This window comes from Microplitis demolitor, chromosome 2 (assembly GCF_026212275.2).
Source record: "Microplitis demolitor isolate Queensland-Clemson2020A chromosome 2, iyMicDemo2.1a, whole genome shotgun sequence".
Lineage (NCBI taxonomy): Eukaryota > Metazoa > Arthropoda > Insecta > Hymenoptera > Braconidae > Microplitis > Microplitis demolitor.
In genome coordinates this window covers 15,783,543-15,802,065 of record NC_068546.1, presented here as the reverse complement: position 1 = coordinate 15,802,065, position 18,523 = coordinate 15,783,543, and the positions used below count along the sequence as shown (strand labels likewise).

General features: G+C 32.0%; 1 protein-coding gene across 1 annotated transcript in view; it reads left to right on the top strand.

Moving 5' to 3' along the window:
• The first annotated feature begins 278 nt into the window (after nt 1–278).
• The window catches only part of LOC103579904 (uncharacterized), a 442,473-nt gene continuing 424,228 nt past the window's right edge, over nt 279–18,523 (top strand). The window contains exon 1 of the mRNA XM_053737114.1: nt 279–585. The gene's annotated coding sequence lies outside the window, so the exon portion shown is untranslated. The remainder of the gene's footprint in view (nt 586–18,523) is intronic.

Below are 18,523 nucleotides of genomic sequence, written 5' to 3'. Positions count from 1 at the left end.
AAAATTTAACTCTTAAAATTCGAAGGTCTTCTTAGATGAATGTGGTTTTGACTTGACGCAATCAAATCCGTTTTTTCGAAGAGTAATGAAATGAAATTAATATGTCAACATATTCCTTTATTAATTTAGTTTGGTGTAAGTATAATCGTGCAGCGAGGAATTCGTTTTTGAGTAATGCTTTTTAAAGTTTCAAACCCAAAAACTAAACCATATTCGAAATAGATACCTAATTTAATGAATAACCCATTTTTATACAGAATGAGCTTGCATCTTTGCATTCTTTGATCTACATCACCTGCTTGATTCAAAATATCTGTAACTTTCGGAATCGATTTCATTTTGCCGAGTTTTTAATCATTAATGATTTTTTTTTTATTTTTGTTTAATTGTCTTGCCATGTTAATTGGAGTATTCTGAATTCATCTGAAAATTCAAGTTACCAACATTAGACAATGAAGATAAAAAAAAAGAACCATCGAATGATTGTACCATCTCAGTGAGAAAAGAAAGACAATACAATTTCTCATTTTAGATGTACTTTAATCTTTTCAAATTAGGATGGCAGATTTCAAAGAGTGATAAAAGGTAAGAATGAAAAGGTTTCTCGAAACTTATTTTCGAATTGACTTGTATCACAATAGAATTTTCATTAAATAATGCTGCTACGAAAAAAAAAATTCACCAATATCAATAAATGCATTTGAACTACGTTGTCAATTAAGTGAATTTGTGTTATACCTGAATGCGAATTTATTTAATATGAATAAATCTAATTATCAGTACTGTTCAAAAATCTAAAAAAGTGTTTTTACTTGAAGCAAATTCTCCAGACTCGATTTAAGTTAATAATTACGGATATTATGTTATTGGATCTTCTAAATGACATCTGTTTTTTATACAGGTATTTTTATTAATTTAGGTTGTTAGTAATTTTTTTTTAACTCTCGGAAAAATTTTTTTTTTAAATAGCATATAAAGTTGCGAGAATACCCTCGCAGTTTTGCGAATGCCGTAAAAATGCCGTAAATTTTCGACATTTATGCCCATGCCGTAAATTTACCGTAATAATTTGGTATTAATATGGTTATATTGGCCAGTTTTTTTCCTGGAGTTATGCCATATACTTACTGCACTTATGCTGTGGAGTTACCAGATTACTACAGTAATATTACTATAAAAATAGCGAACTTTTACCAAAAAAATGCTGTAAAAAAACTATAACAGTACCGAACTTTGACCAAAAAATGCTGTAAAAAAACTGTAAAAATGCCGAACTTTTACCAATAAAATGCTGTATAGAAACTATAATACGATAATGTTGTAATAATAAAATTATTGTTTTTGTGATAATAATACCGTCAGTATCCTGCAATTTTGACAGATTTACGCTGATAAAATAGAAAATTGTTAAAAAATATGGTTTTATTTTTTGTTCGCTTCTGCATTTAAAATCATCGAAAATGTGCAAAATGTAATATTTTTTATTTTATTTTATTGGTTCACACAATTCTTACTCAAACAATATGTAAGTGAAAATAACTATCTGTGGAAATTCATGTTTTCAATTTTCTTAAGTTTGTTTGTATCTATCTGAATACAATTAGTAACATATTTCAAGTAAGTGATTTGGCATAATGGCTACCGGATCAGACTTTGAAGAAATAGGTCTCGGGATCGAGTCGGCGGGTTGACGGGTTTTTTTATTTTTTTTTTTTTTTTCATGACAGGTATTTTATATATAATTATATAAAATTATATATAACTAAATAAAATTTTATATAATTATATATAAATTTTTTTCCGAGTAGAAAAATTTGATGCTGCAAAAATGCCGAAAATATACTATAAATATGCTGTAGAATGACTGTTTTAATGCTGTGAAAATACCGTATTTTTTTTGTTTTATTACCGTAAATATTCTGAATTTATTTCGTCAATTTTTGGTAATAATGCGGCAAAAAAACTGGCCAAAATAACTCGAGTAATACCATATTTATACAGTATTCATACCATATAATTCCGGTATTATTTCGGTATTTCCAAAACCGCGAGGGTATCCTTAATGGCTGAGAACAATAATGAACTTGTTTATGATTAAAGTATCTTTAGAGGTTTTACAGCTACAGATAAACACGGTATATTGATAGAGATTTTTCGAGAAATTGGCGGTTACAACTTAGACCTTGTACAATTTGAATGCTAATGAACTCACAGTTTGTATTCTTGATGTTGTAACTGTGAACAAAGACTCATATCGAATTATGCTATCGCCGTTTTGTAGTCAAAACACTGTACCTATACGGTAGATAAATCAGGTTCCTCCTATTTGAAAACAAACTTCCAGCAGATGGTTTATAATTTTTTTGCCGCAATTGACTAGATTTCAATCGAAGGGAACCACAGTACTATAATTTATCTGAATATCTTGGTTTACAGTATCTATTATGATTTACGGTGCCTGTCATAATTTTCGGTTCCTTCCATAATTTACATTTACTTAAATCTGCCAGGCTACAGGAATTTTTTTTTTTATTTTCATTCTTATCGACGAGTTTATTGAAGAATATTTCGATTATTAAATCAAGAACGTTTATAAATTACATGATATTGCAATCACGTAGGCTGTGTATTATGTACAACTTTGTGGTTGAAATATGTGTAAGGCTGTATACGCGGAATACGTATATTCCAGTCGGAGAAGAGTAGATTGCTAAAAAAATAAAATTTAGTAAGTTGACGGTGAATATGTTGAAAATGAAGAAGGTTACTGTATTGCCTTTAGTTTTCGTGAAATACATTATTTTTTAAATAATGTTAACTATAATTTTATTCATCCGGGAAAAAATGTTCTTATAAAATTGTATAAAAATATATACAATTTTATAAAGTTTTATGCGATTCCTCAAAATTCTAGAATATTTCATACTAATAAAAAAAAAAATTAAAAACATTCTACAGCAGAATTTTATGAAATTTTGTAGAATAAGATTTAAGTAAGCGAAGTAATAATCAAATGAAATTTAATAAAAGTGTATAAACCTCGATAAGGCTTTATACAATTTAATGCCATTATTACATTTTGTGTGAGGTAACATTTTGTGAAATTTCATAAAATTTTTTAAATTTTAATCGAATGCGAAAAGTGATAATTTTATGAAATTTTATAAAATTTTATAAAAATGTATTACAATTTATAAAATTTCATAAGATCGTTACTTTTCAGACAAGATTAAAATTTTTTTTAAATTATAAAATTGTATGATAAATTCTATGACATTGTCAAATGTCATGCAGTTTTATGTCTAATTTTACTGTCAAATTTAATAAAATGTTATATAAATATTTTCCCCGGGATATTATTAACTTTCATTTTATTTGTGGATTTGATCCGACATTCCTGATTAAACAAAAAGATTAGAAAGGATTAAAAAATTTTTAATATTTTCAAATCATTTTTAATCCTATTAATTGGATTAAAAAGTATTTAAAATAATTAAAGATTTTCAATCCTTTCAAATGATTTTCAATCATATTTTTCTGATTAAACAAAATTCAATTGTAAGTACGCTGAACAATAAAATATGATGAGAAAAAAAATTTGTCAATAACTCGATTATTCGATTTATTGTGGCAAAAAAACTCCCCGAATTTTTGAAATTTTCAATTTTCTTAGCGGGAAGTTAAAAAAAATAGCAACCTGTACTTTAAAATATAATTCAAAATTAGTAAAGTCATATTGTAAACTTAGAACGCTAACGAAATTGGGTAATTTTTACTGTCTTGAGAATTTAATTTTTTGTTTAATTTATTAGTTTTTACCATTAAAGTATGGAAATAAATATAACTGCAACAGTAAACTTCACTATATAGTTAGTAAATTTTACTATCCAGTTTAGTAAATTTTACTACATGAGAATAAAAATAGAGGCACTCTCCAGGTAGAGAAAATAACAAGCCCAGGCTTGGTTCAAGCTTGCGCCAAGCCTCGCGAGGCTTGGGCCTAGTTGACAACCAAGCTCGGTGCAAGTATAGTTAAACTATGAGATGATGGCCTCGGACCAAACTTGGTAGCCAATCCTGGGCCAATCCTGACAACTAAGCCTGAACCAAGCATTAGGGAAAAAAATTATTAAGGCTCAACCAATGCATTATTTAAAATAATATTAAAAATTCAAAAATGATATAATTTAAAAAATAATGCAGTTTCATTAATATTACAATTAATTTAAAATAAATTAGTGTAAATTACATTTTTTTATCATTTAAAAATCTTTAGTTGTTGTGGAGCTCGAACCCAAATCCATGAAATTATTACGCCGGAGTGCTATCTACTGCCCCGACTTAGGTGACTTATAACTGATGTTGATAAACAGCTAACTTATCCATAGGGTCACGATCAATTAATTATTTAAGGTAAATTTCTCGCGGAATAGCCATAACGGTATTTCTACGGAATTTTCCGCGTATTTTTTGGTATAAGTATTATTACGGTATATCCACTAGAGTGGCGCAAAAAAACTGACTAATTTTTTTTTTGATCTCGCATGAAAATTTGATGGCTTACGATGTTTTAAAAAGTCTCACCAAAAATCAGCTAGATAAAAAATTTTCGAGAGGTCGCTCACGAATTTTGAACATATCAAAAATAATTAAAATTCGGATTTTTGATTTTTAAATCTTTTCTTTCTCGTGGCAGCAATAGTTTATATTTGTAAAATCATGACTATCGTGAAAATTGCAGCGAAAAATTCAAATATTTAAACGGCTCTTAAGAATTTTAAATATTAATTGATAATATGTGACAAATAGTTTGAATTAGTTGTTGTATTTTTTAAAACTCAATTATTGTCATTTCAGTAAAATATAACTTTTGCATAACCAAAAATATACAGGACAGTCTTAAATAATAAAATTTGGTAAGTTTTGAATAAGCGAAAAAATCTACAAATGGAATTAAAAAATTAAAAAGTATGTAAATAACTTATGATTTCTTTTCCTCGGGTTATATTTTCATTCATTGTCATGCAAATTAATGGAAAAAAAATCGAGAAGCTTTATTTTTAATATTCAAGGTTCGCTTGAAAACGTCCAAAAGACAGTACTCGGAAACATTCAAAATTCTTGAGCGAGGTTTAAAAATTTATATTTTAGGCTTAAATTTTCAACGTAGTCATGATTTCACAAATATAAACTATTGCTACCATGAGAAAGAAAAAAATTTGAAATAAAAAAGTCGAATTTCGATCATTTTTAATATTTTCAAAATTCATGAGCGATCTCTTGAAAATTTTTTATCAAGCTGATTTTTTGGGAGGCTTTTTAAAACATCGTAAACCAACAAATTTTCATAAGAGACTCAAAAAAAAAAAAAAAACATTCGGTTTTTTAGCGCCACCCTAATATCTACGGTATAAATCTGCTATGTTTGTGAAATTTTGTTACCGTGTTAATACCGTAAAAGTATTGTGTTTATACCACCTTTGTATAAGGACTATACCGTATTTACACTGTGGTTATAATGTATTTACGCTCTCGCTATACCGTCTTTATACAATGATTATACTCCATCTATATGATTTTTATGCTGTAAAACGTTGGCTATACCGTATTTATATGGTTGCTATACGTCATTGTAACAGGGTATTTTTTCAACCTTGCTAAATTTGGCCCCTTTATTAATTGGTCTTAATAAGGGCGCCACTGGAAGATAAGACTCGGTCTTCCAGAACCAGAGATGTAATTTTGAAATCAGGGTCGTCGAATTTTACAAGAATGATAATATATATATAATAATATAATACAATATATAATTAATACGTCCAATATAATAAATAATAATAATCCCTTTACTTTATTTTACTCTCTGAGCACTGGTGAGAGGAAGAAAGACACGGAGTTTATCTTCACTCACACTCAAAATTATAAATTTCTCAGTATTAAACTGATTTATAATTTATTAAATATAAATATCAATAATAATTTTCTGACCGCTGGGGTAAACAGATAATCAAAAAAATAAAAGAATATAACGTTACGCAATTATTTTAATAATAATAAACATAAATAATAATTGATAATATCGTACAAATATTTTAAATAAAAAAAATAATAATTATAATACTTCGGGAATTTTTCACCCAAGTGGTGATGTCAGTACTTGAGGAATTTTCTCAAGTACTGCATGCGCTCTATAGCTATATATACTATAGGTGTAGATATAGGTATACCGGCAACGCTTCACCAGGCTGCACTCAACTCAAATATACCTATATATGCACAACAATATCAGAATATAACCACCAATGATAAATAATAATAATTAACGATAATTATAAACAATAGAAATCATGTATCATCCAGTATCAATTATTTATTAATTATTTTTACCTAGCCGTGGCGACTAACAACTACCGGGGGGGGGGGGGTATCACATGAGAAAATATGCCGTGAAAGAAATTCAAAGTACTTACTCAAATTTTCTCCAATGACTCAAAAAAAAAATAAAAATTAAAATAAAAGCCAATTAAATTCACCCGGTGAATCTTATTAATTATCCACTTATTTGCACGAAAAAAACAATTTTATTGCCAAGATATAATATAACAACTGCGTTGTATCAAAACAGCGTCTACCCACAGTGCTAGTCCGTATCTTTCTAAATTAATTATCTAAACCTCCACCTGTTGGTCGTCGCACACGTGGCACCACCGTCGCCCTTAATTTCTGTTATAATTACTTTTGTCAGCCCTGGGCCTTACTTAAATTAAAAATATAAAATATAAAAACAATTCCTGGACATCTGAATGATACATAATTAATTAATTAAATATATGAACTATTTATATATAACTTATTCCTATTTTTATTTTACTCGGTAACTGAAACAATAATTATTTATAACTTATTAACTTGACATCGGAATCATTAGTCAAGGTATCGATTTGCCGTTACCCGACGGTCAATTTTCGACTAACTGACATCCTTAGTCGGATGACAAGTTTCAATGAAATACTATGATAATAATTGTTGGGGCATAATGTTACGCTAAATTGCGCATCCCAACTATTACAAAATTATAAATAATTAATTAAAATTAACAAACATCAACCGTTTGTATTTTTAAATTATAAAAATAAATAAATCCACACACGTGCTCTCTCATACTCTATGCGCATGCGCTAGCACCGTGTACGGACTACCGTCTCATCGGCGAAATGGTGGAATGCCCGCGCAACGATTCAAATTCAAATATAGAATTAAAATATTTAACTTAAAACTAATTAAAATTAAATAATTTGAGTCGTTACGTGACAAACTTCTTTCAAAAACAATTTCTCTCATATTAAAAAATAAAAACTCTTGATACTGGTAAAAATTTTTCAATTTAAACATAAAAATATGTTGACTTTAGGAAGAAAAATTTTGATTCGAGATAATAATTTCAAGATAATTGTTTACTTGGTGCAAGAAAATTTTGGTTTTCCAAATCGTTAAAACAAAATTTCTTGAATCAGAAATTTTTTTCTTAATTCGAATTAACTGTTCTTTCTATGTAGTAATAATTTTCAAGAACATCAGATAATTTTGAAATACATTTAGGATCAATATTAGTAACTAGAATTATTTTTTGATATGAACATTATAAAACTTCTTCATTTTAAACATCTTTAAACACTGCAGTGTTCATGTAGTATGGATATTTTGTCATACAAGATTTTTTTTAGCTCATAAGATTCTTCATTGGTGCGTTATGAAAACTTAAAAGCGTCTTTTGAATTTGAGGTATAAATTTTTATAATAAATGTTACTTTTAATAATGGTGGTAGAGCAAGATAATCCAAGTGGGTTCTTGATAAATAATCAATTAAATTTAATAAGTTGTATTTAAAAAAATAATGTAAAATATTAATTAAACTGCTTTTTATATTTCACAAAACCGAGTGGTTGTAGTAGAATGAATGAGTAGATCATATAAAATTATCAGTTCGACATTCGTAGCTTCGTCCAGTAGCCAGTGTTCAGATCCAGCAATCAGAAGGACCGCTGTTCGCGCCCAAAGCCCAGCAGAATTTTCACCAAGTTTTTTCCACATCATTTACCCCACTTGAATAGCTTAAACGTTAATAATCATGAATTCTTGTGTGTAAATAATAATAAAATTTTTTTTTATTTAAATTTGTTTCGGCGATGCCAAGTCTAGGCCCGTCGTACTTTCCACTCTGGGTAACCGTTATTTTCTCAAAATTCATCATTTTTTAATTTTTTTCTTATTTTCTCAAAAAAACTTCAATTAATTCTGCGATTATTCTTGTCAATCCCAGAGTTGGCTGTTTTTTCCTTCTATTTTTTTTATCAATTGAAAGAAAAAAATTTTCGCAGCTGAGCTTATTTTACAAAACATCACTCTGGAAATTTTTAGGATTTATAGAAGCCCCCAGAGTTTGCAAAATTAAGACGAAAAAAAAATTGAAAGTCATAATCCTCGAAAATATTTAGATATTTTTTAATAACGTAAAAAAAAAACAATGAAAAGGGGGGGGGGGTCCACTTGACGTGATCTTGCTCATCTACAAATAAGTTTACTATGTTTTTTTTAAAAAACTACAGCCAATACCCAGGTGAATGAAAAAAATTGGTACTTGGTCTATTTTTGATCAAGTCACCGGCTTTTGAAAAAGAAATTCAACCCACATTACTATCGGAAATTTGACATTTTCAAGAATTAATAGCTTGGAAACGAGTTCTATTCCAAACTTGAAAGTTGTTGGGTTGCTCAGGGATACAATGAAATATAATCCCTGGAAATTTGAAAACATTTCGAACTCATAGAAAAAAGTACTAGCTGGTGACATCTCAGTAGAATGGATGCGATCAAGCAAAAATAGAGCAAATATTATCCCTGGTAGGAAAAAAAGTATTGACAATGGGGCCGGCCTTGGCATAATACTGGGCTACCCAGGCTCGGCCTCCAAAGGTTGGCCCGACATCCGACCAACGCTTAAGTGGTAAGCCTTAGTTTGCTCGTCTTGGGACAAGGTTTAGCCAATACTCAAGTGACAAGCCTTGGCTTGCCAGTCTTGCGCCAAGATTCAACAGACATTTAATTGACAAGCCTTGGTTAGCCAGTTTTGGGACGTCCAGCCAATACGCACGTGACAAGCCTTGGTTTGCCAGTCTTGGGACAAAGTTCAGCCAATATTCAACTGACAAGTCTTGGTTTACCAGTCTAAATAACAAATGATGCCTAAAAACCTCTGGCTTCTATGTATAGCGTAACAGCCTAGTCGATAAGATACTTGCCTAGCAGCCATGAAGGACCAGGTTTGAGACCCAGCAAATGCAAAAAAAAATTGGTTTTATCGATCTATCTGATTTCTCTACTGTACAAATTTATTTCAATATCTTACCATCACGCACATGTCTACGAATTATTTTTTTTAATCTATTTTTAATAAGCGTAGGTGATTATTTAGCTACACTTTTGGCACAATACTGGCTCTCGATATTGGTCCAATACTTAGATGCAGTCTTGGCACAATACTGTCACTTAAGCTTGGCTCGGTGTCATCATTTTGAAGTTTAGACAGACTTGGACCAAGCTTGGATTTCAAGTTTTCCCCAGAGTTAATAAATCTTTCGCCAAGCTTGGGCCTATCGTTTTTTCCTATAAGGGATGAGAATATACTTCGATGAAAATTTAAGCCATTGACTATCCTTCAGTTTCCAAAAATGTAAATTTGAGAACCTTCTAAATATGATGAAAATTTTATTAAAATATCAGTTCAGTTGGGAGCGCCCAGCTGTTATATGCGGCTTGCCGTATATACTAAAGAAGCCTTCTTGCCACGCTCGCTGTAAAGTGCAGCGTTAACAATTTTAGGGACTGCAACTTCGGCCAACACCTCATTTCACGTCGTCAACGTTTCCTCCAATCAGAAAATTACACTTGACTGTATTCTAAACATCCAATAATATATTCTAAATGATTTCCTCCAGAACCGCAAATCGAGGTAATAAAAACAATGAATACTAAGATATGGCAGCTTATGACGCTTGAGAAGTTAATGTATATTTCTTGCTGGCCCGCGTGAGTTCTAAGCCATGTTACGTTTAGGCAACCCTCTTTTCTTATTTTCTATTTGTATCAAACCGATCAGTTTATTTCAAATCAGCTCTATTCAAAATTGTCTTTTTAAATTATACTTTTGTTTCCAAAAATCACTACACGGGAAGTACCGCTCGCGTAAAAAACAAGGAGGCGTGGTTGATTTTATAATAATTGTTGAGTGTATGAACAGCGATTCTCTCGAGTGAATTACTGAAGTCGAAGATCCGAAGTGAACTCGAGTGAGATAAGAATCAACGAATTCAAAGTGTAAAATCCATAAGTAAAGTTTATTGGTTAAATGTAAATCCTAGAGATTTAAGTAAGAGAAACGAACCTTAGTGATATGAATAATTCAATTTGATCTATAACTTAATGAGTCACACCGTTCATCGCAATTCAAATTTTTTTTAAATTTCAAATAGAGAATTAATTTCAGACTTTCTAAATTGAAAAGTCATTTATTCCTCATAGTAGAACAATAAAGATCTACTTTGTCAACGACGTTAAACTTGATAGTTTAATATTTTAAGACAAATTTTTTTTTCAGTACTCATTCTGAAGTATTTAAGAAAAATAAAGAAAAAATGGTTAGATTATTTACATGATGAACTTTAAATTCGAATAACTATAACGTTCTCTACTATTTTACGCGTCCCACGGCGGAGTGTGGTTGGCGCTCAATAGCCGTTATGGCTCTCCGTTGGTTGAAAAAACTGAAAATAACATAAATCCAAAACAAATGTCCCACCTGGAGATATCCTGAATCTCCCTGGACTAGCTGCTCTGCTCAGGCTGGGTTAGACAACCTAGTTGGGCGCCAGTTCGTGTGCCCCACGAACAAAATTAACTCAAAAATAAAACAACGGAATAAAATGAAAATGAAAATAAAATAAATAACAGGATAGCGATTTCAGATTTAGGAATAAGGATAGCAAGAAAAGATAGCAGTAATTAAAATAATAAAGTTAAATAACTACCGAGTTGATGACCATTTATTTTTAATTATCACGCAATTAAATAATTGAGCAACTATATCGCATATTTACATAAATAATAGTTGGAAAAATAATAGTAGCTCACTGACAAACCAATAATAATAATAGTAGGCGCATATAAGATTTAAATAATAATAATACTACATAACAATAAATGTATTGTAACAAAAACACATCTGGTAATAATTAATATTTCACTCACACGTGGACATAAGTAATTTCGTTTAAATTATTTCCAGTAAAAGTTCCCAGTAAATTCCACTGGTGAATTTACGGTATTTCAAAATAATATTATTTTGGACGCAAATAATAAAATAAATACCACCTCTTGGGTAAACTAATTATGAATGGGATTTATACCTTGATCACTCTCACGTGATAATTAAATAATACCTTAATTGTTCAGACTAAAATTAATAAGAATAATCACTCAGATTGATAACAACAAATCCTCACACTGATAATACTTAATAATTCAAATTAACAATAATCAATACTCAAATTAATAATAATTCATAATTCATACTCAAATAAATACTAATTACTAACTCAAATTAATAATGATCAATACGCAAATTACTAATACTTCATAACCAATACTCAAATAAATAATAATTACTAACTGAAATTAATAATAATCAATACGCACATTACTCTTAATTAATAACTCAAAGTAATAATCAGCACTTTGTAATGTATATATATATATATAAATATATATCTATATATAAGGCTATCGAAACCCACTCGCCTATGTTTGTCATCACGTGACATAAAATAATAATAATATCAAAATATTTCCAAAATAAATATTCGGTATTCAAATAATAATAAGTATTTGCAATCAAAAATTAAACATCCACTGGGCTCGATCACTACTCATTTTATCATATGCTTGTAAAAGTCTATCACCACAATATCATCAATTACGTGATATTCACACGCTTGCAAATGGCCACCAACGCGGGAAAGCAAAGTTACACGCCAATGAATTAACTCAAAGGTACTTACAATCGTTGATGCAATCAAAAATGCGAACCAGATCCCTTTGGTGTCACAATCAGTGATAATTACACCACCGCACTTATCAAGGCTAATTGGCAATAGTAACCAAAAGTAATTGATATATATATATATATATATATATATATATATATATATATATATATATATATATATAGCCAAACTCAAGTGGCGTATCAAAGAAAATTTCTATTCGCAACAAGCACACACCCTGCTCGTACAATGGTTTATCCACGTCTGACCATGGCAGCACGTGAGTTTCATGCCGGCCCCTCGACCGGCCATATTATATATCTGCATCTCATTTTAACCAATGGAAAACTATCTCTGTCGCATGTTAATTTCGAATGATACCACCGACAACGTACCCGATGTCAATTGTGTAACTTCGCCAATTCCCAACGTCAAATGCCCAATTGCTCCTCGCCTTCCTAATTACCAGTAGTATAAACTGCTAAATCAATTAATGATTTATGCCTGATAATTCTAAATTAATTTATAATACAATAAATTTGTTGATGACAACTGTTGCGTCGCCGCGCATGCGCCGACCAACCACAATAATTACAAGCATATAAATAAAATGAATAATTATCCCCCCAGCCTTATAAAATTTACTTGTAAACGCAACAGGATCACTAATTTTTGCTGACTTCAGCGCAGTTTTCACCTAATAAATTAATTAAGTACAAGTAGTGTAATAATTAAAATAAAATTTTACATATAAACAAAATAATCATAATATTACTGAACGGAGAGACGTGTTAGCAGCGTGTGCTGCCATCTGTTGCTCACCAGCTTGATGTGAGACTGCCGCGATATTTAAATATCGTGACATAACTTTTAAAGGAGTAGACTTAGAGAAAAAACATAAGAGACAATTTATTTAGAGCGTTCAATTTCCTTCAAAAATATGTATCTCTCATTCTGACATGTTAATTCCAAAATGAGTTGTAAAATTTCAAAGTTAAAATTTTTTTTTTCATGTTATTTAAACGTAAAATAGAAATTTACGATGAGCGACTTTTCAAAATTGATATTAAGAGCTCCCGTTTTCACGGGCTTCTTTTTTCATGACTAGGAAGATATTTCACTGCGGGTTTTGAATAAAAAAAAAAAAAAAAAAAAAAATAGTCGATGTTTTTAAACCGGTCTAGTGAAGATATTTAATTCATTTAACGTATAAAATCCAGATTCCACATCGAATACACAAAGATGCCCCTGCGTGGCTTATCGTTCAAGTTCTCACAACAAAAATAAAACATAGAGCTTATCCTCCGGGAAAATCAGCCTGTTTGCCCGATGGCTCCCACTTGAGGCCCACGCGACTATTATCAATAATTAATTATCTATTAATTAATTAAATCCGAAAAAACACAGCTGAATCAGATATGAGATCGAACTGACTAGCTATTTTTTTCCTTGAAAATATAAGGTCAACAGAGAAAAATGCTGTTTGGTTGGAATTTCTAAGTTATATAAAAGCTGCGATATAAATTTACGGAAATGACTAAGTGATCGATTTTTTTCCTAATTTCGAAAAATCCTCTAGCACCTGGATTTGGGCATATCAAGCTCAAATTTTCAGGATCTTCTTCTTTTCTGATCTACTTTCGATAAAAAAAATCAGCAGCCAAATCGGTAACCCATCCTTGAAACTTTTCGGTGATAAGTAATGGATCTGCCATCCATTGTGTATATATATATATATATATATATATATATATATATATTTTCACTTTGCGATTTTAACCAGCAGCCACCAGAATTCGCGGGTTGAAACCTGGTTTAGGCTGGCCTCTAATAAATTTTTGATTTATTCGGACAGAGCAGTGGGCTGGGGTTCTTGCAAAGCAAAGACCCGCACTTATTCCAACACGGCAACGTATGTAAAATTTACCAACTTACCTCACGGCTTATTATTTATCAATAGATTTCGTATGATGAATAGATTTATCAATTCTTTCTTAATTAATAATATTCTTAATGGACGGTTTAATAATTCTTACCAGTAAAATAAGAAAATAAATAATATGATTGAGAGATACAGTGAGAGGGATTAATTAGAAAGATGCAAGTTTTATTGCCAATTATAATAAAATTCAGTTACTTACAATAAATGCTTCACAATTAACAATATATAAAATATCTTCGTAGATGTTGGATGCAATATTCCCCCACGTGGAATGGCGCAGTTTTACACAGAATTTATTATTTAATATTATAATATTTAATATCGCGACTAAATCGCCAGTAACGTACAATATTGATAACTTTATTCAAAACTTGATTTAGAGTAATTATAACAATTTATAAGAAGTAATGAAAGAATATCGCAAGTAAAATTGCTAGAGTAATGATAGAATATACAGCAATATGATTAATATAAAATAATTATCGCAAATTGACAACAAAATACGTCTAAGCACTAACTGATCCAGGATTGAAGTGATTGACCGATAATTGAGGGTCTGGGACTCGCCTCTGTATTCTGTCCCCACTTTACCCCCACGGACATGCGTCGACGTGAAAATTAAGTCATGTGACCATGGCACTATGACGTACTAAATTCAGGCGGCAACGAGACGGAGAAAATCGGGAACCGCAAGGCTGAGGACGACGAAGACAATTCACATTGTCTCAGTCCCCCCCCCCCACCAAGCCAAGGTTACCCTTTTGGATTTCCGTCTGAGTTGTCCGACTGTAATAAAATAAACTTAATAATAATTAAAGGAATAATTTCCAGAAAAATTGTTTAAAATATTGCGATGGGATCGCTTAAAAATTGCAAGTAAATTGCCAGTCAAAACTCAAATTTTAGCAATTGCGAGTGAATCGCCAGTAATGCAATTGGATCGCCAGTAAAACTGCAGGTAACTTGCCAAGTGAATCGATCGCAAGCCGTTAGGGACTGAAAACAATTTTCAAACCCAGCCACCATCTCAGGCCCACCTCAACCCTGGGACCTCGACCTGGATCAGGAAATCTGTACGACTTACAAACTAGAAAATAAAATATATAATAGAAATAAATTATAAATATTTACACTAAATACTAAGTACAAGGAAAATTGTGTTTGAAAGAAATAATAATTTTTTTTAACTTCCCGCTAAGAAAATCGACGATTTTCAAAAATTTCGGGAAGTTATTGTTTTCACCCCGATTTTCGAAAATCGAGTTTTCATCAGATGTCGACGTTTTGAGGTCCTAGGAAGCTATTCTGACTATTTTCAGAATGATGTCCGAGTGTGTGTATGTGTGTGTGTGTGTGTGTGTGTGTGTGTGTGTGTGTGTATGTATGTAAACTCTTTGTAACTTTTGAACTAATGAATCGATTTGGATGGTTGAGGTGGCAATCGGAAGAGCTTGTTGGCTATCAACTTTCCAGAAAATTTCAGATTATTTGATCGGATAGACTCGAAAATATTTGCGAATTACGAAAAAAAAAATTTTTTTTTAGTTTATTATTGATTTCTCAAAAATGACTTATACGATTGACTTCAAAATCTAATCAGCTCTAGTACTCAATAAAACGCGTCGATTGCCACCTCAAACATCAGAATCGGATAATTCGTTCAAGAGTTATCGCGGGAGAAAGAAATGGTGAAAAACGGTTTTTTCTAAATATTTTCGAAACGACTGACGCGATCGACTTCAAATTTTAATCAGCTCTAGGATTCAATAAAACGCGACATGTCAACTATCAAAATCGATTGATTAGTTCAAAAGATATCGGCGTTGAAAAGTTAAACAAATAACATTTTATGTTATTTTTTCCGAATAAATCATAATATAACGTACTAAAATGTGCCTGATATCATACCAACTCATCTTTTTTATGGTTTTTTTTTATCATATAATGTCATCGAACTTGGTTTTTAGTTTAAATCATATTATCAACAAAAAAATCGATAAATCGTAGTTTTTAATATTTTTATCGGATATTTCACATTTTATTGCTTCTTACATGAGTCAAAACTTAATTACATCTTGATTTTGATCCTCAACATTGATTTCTGCCTCAATACACTTATTTTATAGAACATAATCAGGAACTAAATTTTAAAAACCGCTTCATTGATGATTTTCGATTCTTAAATTTTCAAACTTCAGCATAACAGGTAACTTGTTAGAGCTTGAAAAGATCGTAAAAAAACAATTGCATGTGATAGCTTTTTCGAGCTCGAAGAGCTCGAAAATATATCTACACTAATGTTTTCGAGATCTTTGAGGTCGAAAACAGCGGGAAGTTTTGGGGCTGGCCCGCAGGGTCAACCGACGCCCAGTTTTTTTTTTTTGAATATAACAGCTTCTGAGCTACAAAGAATTAATTTATACCGTTGTCTGCCAACTGCCTCAGGATTCTGAGCTGTGAATGAAAATTATTACAATTGGCAACAATAAAATGAATTAATGAGGTGGATATGATTTGATGTATGTGTTTATTTAGATTTACATCTAAATCGGTAGCGTAAAAAGATGAATAAATTTATTCAGTTTTTTTAGTTGCTCGCATATGACTCCGATGGAATCGCTCGATGTCCTCGGGGGTGTACTTCGTCGCTATCCAATCCTTGTAGCCTGGGTATCAGCGATTGCATGTATTGCAATGTGGATCAAACAACTGAAATGGAATCCCACAGCCTTGACAACGTCCCCGAATGTAATCTTTGTAGTTTTTGTCGTGCGGACGGAAGCACGTTGCTGTTGTCACTTGATCTTGATAACATACGTGGCACATGTTAGGTCGCCATGGTAATTGGCATTCGGCAATTTTATGATCCCATTGCCGGCAGTTTTAGCACGCATTGGAAATAAACAACGACTGAGCTTGAGTCGTTACCGTCTGTGTCCATGATTCTTCCAGTTCCGTATGATATATACGAGGCTTGACAGTTACGCAGATCTTCTCAATGGCTTTGCAGAAGGTATCACAGTCCATGAAATGAATACCGTTGTGGATTACAACTTGTGGTGTCTTACCCGTAGCAGTTACAGTGGAGTTGGATGTCGGAGCAGGTGATAAGCCCGACAAGAATTGTTTGTAGGCGTCTGTAGGTTGCAATGGAACCTCATACCTTGGTGCCGAAGCTGTCTGTGAATACGGTAACAAGTTAGCAAAAGTTACCATCTGGATCTTGGTCTTAATATCCTTAGGAATAGTTCCCGAAGCTCGTAGTGTCGATACTTCCTTCTCAGTTAACTCTTGATGAGCCATTCTCCTAGCAAGCAATGATGATGATGGAAATCTGGCATTTTCCGGCGATGGACGTTGATATGCGCCATCGCGAATTTTGAGTCCTGGATTCGTTGTTGGAGTAGTACCGATGTCATACTCTACTTTGGCTGGAGTAGAAGTTGTAGCTGATGTTGTTGTTGTCTGACAGCTGATTTCAGTGACAGTCAATTTTGATTCTAAATTAACTGCCTGAAATTTCTGTACAATTTCTTCTGGACTTGGCAACTTAATTTCTGCGATCATTTTCTGGCTCCTTTGGACCTGCTCAGTTAACTGATCAAGTCGTGTCGTGAGGTTTGTAATAGGACTTGACTCTGGTTTTGGAGTAGTTGGAGGCATTTTCAAAGACTCTAATTGTGTCTTAAGTTCTGCAACTTGGTTGGTGTTTGTTTGAACGACAATTTAAATATCTTCTAACTTTTCCTCGATACGTTCCATCCAGTGGATATCAAATCTTGATACCCCAGATGGTATTGACGTAACCGCAGGACGATGACTTATGGCACGGTCAATACGAGCATGAAGTTTACTAAATTCATCTTTCATGAATTTAGTTAGAGTTTCGGACATTGCTGAAGTTGGTGTTGCAGTTGGGCTCGACACGTATAATGCAGATGATGGACGACCAAAGTCGAGGCCAGTTGTCGTTTGCCATGGCGGCAACGAAAATCGGGGTCCAGTTGATGTAGCTGACCAAGTAGACCATATCGGTGATGCTGCGATGGTTGTTGAAATTACAGGTGCAGCCGGTGACGAAGTTGATGTTGTTGTTTCAGTAATGGGTGGTAATTCGGGTGCAGATGTTGATGCAGTGTTCGATGAAAGTGATAATGAGTCAGATGATTGTGTGACTGCATAAATTGATGACACTTCAGTATCAGATACCTCGGCCTCGGACTCATGAGATGAGGCTTCAGTATCTGATTCTGACTTTCTATGTATTTTTACTTTCATGATGAATGATCTAAAATATATCGAAAATAATCAGTTACGTCTTCGAGACCGTCTCGGAATTTTGAAGTCATTGTAATAATATGTGCCAATATCGTTACCGGCATTATCTTGTAATTCAACTACTAGAGGACTTAAAATTTTAGAGACAATCGCGAGTCCCGAATATTTTAGTGCTAATTTAGCACTGTAACCATCAAATTTTTT